Source organism: Rutidosis leptorrhynchoides, chromosome 4 (genome assembly GCF_046630445.1).
Source record: "Rutidosis leptorrhynchoides isolate AG116_Rl617_1_P2 chromosome 4, CSIRO_AGI_Rlap_v1, whole genome shotgun sequence".
Classification (NCBI taxonomy): domain Eukaryota; kingdom Viridiplantae; phylum Streptophyta; class Magnoliopsida; order Asterales; family Asteraceae; genus Rutidosis; species Rutidosis leptorrhynchoides.
This window is the reverse complement of record NC_092336.1, coordinates 485,582,501-485,587,280: the sequence shown is the minus strand read 5'-3', so window position 1 is coordinate 485,587,280 and position 4,780 is coordinate 485,582,501.

The window sequence follows — 4,780 nt, the reverse complement described above, 5'->3', positions numbered from 1 at the left end:
TAATGATCGAGTAAGCTATACTGGGTTGAGGTTGATTCTACAATAATATATATACTTTGAGTTGTGATCGAGTCTGAGACATGTACACGGGTCACGATACGTATTAATTAATTCGAATATTATATATTAAACTATATATGAATTATTGGACTGTTAATTATGGACTATTGACTGTGGACTAATAACATTGGACAATTAAAATGAATTAAAATATTGATTATAACACATGAAACTAAACAATTCTTCAAGTTTGCCACTTGATTTCATCTTAGACCTCATTTGTATCTTGACGATTACGATATGCGTTCAAACCTTTCATGATTCTTAAAAACACCTCAATCCAGAGGATGAACCAACCGCACTTCATCTACGGAAGAAAAGATTGATGCGTATAGTTATGCACCTGAAAAATCTCGGAAACTGAGTAAACGACTAACGCGTAGCTGTGCTAATTCCTTTAGCGTTATTATTACCAAAAATAACTTTTCAATCTCTTTCCAAATTAGCCAATTTTGTCACAGATCCAGCAAGTTAACTTCGACTTTTCGTTCGAAACAACCTTATTATAACTTTGATATATATATGTGTGCTCTTTTATTGTTAACAGGAAACCTTTTATATTCCACCATATTACCATCAGTGTTTAATCATTTAAAAACGCAATTCTCCTGAAACCACCTCGGATTGATAACAGATGATTCGGATATCGTAGCATTAAATGCAGAGGAAACAGAAAAATTGTAGATGGTCTAAACGGCCAAAAGTTTGATGATAAAGAAGGGAATATTAGAAACGCTCGATAGAAAATTAGGTACTGAAAAACAGATTGAGCAAACCATGAAGGAGACCAAGGCCAAATACAAGGACCATACCATATATTCAAAGAAACCAGGTAATTCTGGATCCGATGAAACCTTCAACGAATATCTTACTCCGTACTCATGTTAAAATCTTGCGGAAAATCTTTCTTCATCAACCATCGAACTTAGAAATTCCAAAATATCATCATAAATATCTTCGATATTTCTGAAGATATTTTCATAAATATTCTCGTCCGAAATTATTTATCTCTTCGTGCTATCTATAAGGAAACTACTTTAGTTTCTAAATTTCTTTAAAATTTGAGTTTGAATTATGAATGATTTTGAAGTAGTGTTAGAAATTGATGCATGAGTTAGTATAATATAATGACACTTGATCAACGTGATTATATTACAGTAAGTCATGCTGAGTTTCTAATGGAACGTGATGATTCACATAATCATAACATCATCATGTGCCATTCTACACGACTCTTACATTCTATTTAATCTCCAAACATATCAAGAACATATCTTCCTGATAGTTCTATCTTTTCTCTTGAATTCTGGTAATTTAACCAATTAAGATCGTACTATTACAATCTCTTTCTTAGAACATTAGCCATGTTCATTCGAAATTTCATATCTACAAATTCTGGATCATTATTCGCTTAACTTAAAGTCGGGAAGAGAAAACAAAAGTATGAAACTCCGAAATATAAGGGAGAATATAAAGCCCAATAATAACACATAAATTAAAAACCGTGTATGTCAATGTTTATTGCAACATAAAGACACGGGAGAATTAAAAACACTATAACCCCAAGGGCGAAGTAGAAATAAATAGATTCCTCCGGTGGAAGTTGGAAAAGGAGAATGATTGTTGCGATAGTCAGAATAAGAACAAGGATTAGAACCGGATTAAGCATTTTCACAATCTTTTGTGATGTATGAACTAAGAAAGAAAGTATAGGAATGGTGAAAATAATGGAATGGAAAAAGTTTTATTTATAATGGGAATATCAGACAGAGTAATCGAGATAGGTCATCGCATTTAATTATAGAGATCTTAATTTCCTTATTCGTTGAGGAATCAAATCTTTTAGATTTCGAAGATTTCCACTAAATCCCTTGAACTCTGGAAATCAGTCCTATCTACGTCAAAAGATATGACGAATCTAAATTTACTCATTTCACTCTTTTGTGATAGCTTCATTCGTACTCTTTGAATAATCAAATTGTTTTATCCATATTACTCAATGATGATAAAACTCTATTAATCAACTCATATTCGTCATGAAAACATTTTTATTGTTATCCATGACCACCTCACTCAAATTTCGGGACGAAATTTCTTTAACGGGTAGGTACTGTGATGACCCGGGAATTTCTGACTAAATTTAAACTTAATCTTTATATGATTTCGATATGATAAACAAAGTATGTAATGTTGAGTCTAGAAAATTTTGGAACGATGTTCATATATTCAATTGACCTTCGACTGCTCTCGATGATTCACGAACAATTAATTGTAAATAGATATGTGTGTATGTATATATAAATAATAATTCAAAATAATATTTGAAGTATTATATATTGTTGTTATTAAAAATTAATAAAATAAAAATAAGATATTATAATAATTATTATTTAAAATATATTTCTATATATAAATAAAGTATATTAAAAATAAATATTAAATGATTGTAATACTCGTTTGATGTTCCGATTGATATTAAGCAAGTTAAATTCGAACTTATATAATTTTAAAATAAACGGTGACCTAAAAATGAGTTCTATAAATTTTAGGCTTACTAAAAATGTATTTAGGATCTAGTTATTAAATTTTAGCATTTTTTTATATTTTACCCAGAAATGAGAGGGACAGTTGATGTAATTTTTATTTAACAAAATAAGGATCGAATTTTATATCATAATGACCAAAATAAATAAAACTATTTAATTTAAAAATATGAGATTTTTTTGAAGACTTTTATTCGCCACTAATTATCGAAAGTGTATGAAACCCAGTTCGAGAAAAAAAGTTATATCAATAATAGATTATTGCTTTACTATTATTATTATTTGTTCTTGTCAACTAACTCTAGTACATACATACACATAGATGGACATAGGTACGTGCATATTCAATACCCAGATATATAAAAGCAATAGATTTTCACTTTATCTGTTTAACATCACTGTCTTTTCTTATATTCATATTCCACTTGTGTTATTTGGTCGACCATTTGGTGAAGGCTTTTAGAAATCAATCATGCATATAACTGTTTCCATCAAGACTTTTCCTAATCATTCATCAATAATATATGTATAGAGTGAGTTAGTTAATTATAAGAAGGCATAGAAAAATGTCTTCCTTCTCCTCCACCTAAACCCATCACTAATTCACCACCATAATCCATACGTCACCATCCTTATGACCACCTTAAACCGCCTCTTTTCACACCCTTAAACTCATCATGATCACCACCCAACAACCCCAACCATCACTTAAATGTGTCTGTTTCACCCGTCACTAAGCCCATCCACCATCGGTACCCTATATCACCCTATCACCATGAAACCTATCAAATCACCTTGCTCGATTATTATTATTTTTTTTGTTTGTTTTGTTTTGATCACCATCAAACACCACCACAATCATCACCATTAACGGGCCTGCAACTGCGTTTTCCTTTCCTTCTTTTCTATTTTTTTTTTTACGAACCTCAAACACCTGTAACGAAACCAAATTAATAGATATTGAAGATGATGACATGGGTGTGGTTACATGTCGACCCACTTGCTCCTGTTTCAGTTACAATGAAACCACCACAATCGCCATTATTTTTCTGTTTTGATCCAATCCATTGCAAAAACCATCATCAATTATTAATACTACCGTATTTTGATTTCTGTTATTGTGAGACTTCCATGCTACAGCTGTTGGATGCTTTTTCTTTTCTGGATGGCCGACCAAAAACAAAAGGAATGTTTGTTTGTTTTCGTGATTAGGTAAAGTTTGTTATTATAATCAAAACTCACTTTCAATTATTAATTCACGAGACATTAAACAACTCACAAACCAATTGGGACGTTCATTTATTCTGTTGGGCCGTGGGATTTTCTTTTTTGTTGGGCCAAATGAATTTTCCTTGGGCTTGTTGATGGACTAGGCTTGTAACCCGTTAATGTGCCAATCGATCAAGACTGCTGCTGTATCTGTTCTTGTACAATTGAACAACAACCCAAATAACCACTTCTATTATCATTTTTGTTATTGCTTTGGTGTCTTTTCGAACCAACAAATCATCTTATGCAATCTACAACAAATATCATTATGAGCTAAAGATGATAAACAAATATGATGTTAGGAAAGAATGATGATTAAGTCAATTATGAATGATGTAGATTAAGGATACGATAGATGAAAAAGGATGATGATAATCATTTAAGATTAGGAGATGGAGATTCGATATGATGATGATGTTGTAGAATGATGATGATGGACGACTTGTTGATGACTAGGGTTATGATGTATGTTGATGATGAAGACGATTTAAAGGATGATGATGATCGTGATCATGGAAGGTGTATGATGATGATATACGTGAAGGATAACATGATGACGAGTAATGATTATTGATGATAATAATTAGGCTATGATGATGATAATTATGATCATAAATAAAAGAGATGATGAAGATGAATAAGAAAAAGCAGAAATATAAAGGTTTAAGAGAAATTAAAATTCATAATAAGAACATAAAGAATCAGAGGGAAGAGTGGTTAGGGTGATGTGGGTAAGCGAGAGGTCTCGGGTTCGAGCCTCGTCTCTGCCATTTTCTTTTTGGATGACTTTTAGAGAGGTAGCTATTATTATTATTATTATTATTATTATTATTATTATTATTATTATTATTATTATTATTATTATTATTATTATTATTATTATTATTATTATTATTATCATTGTTATT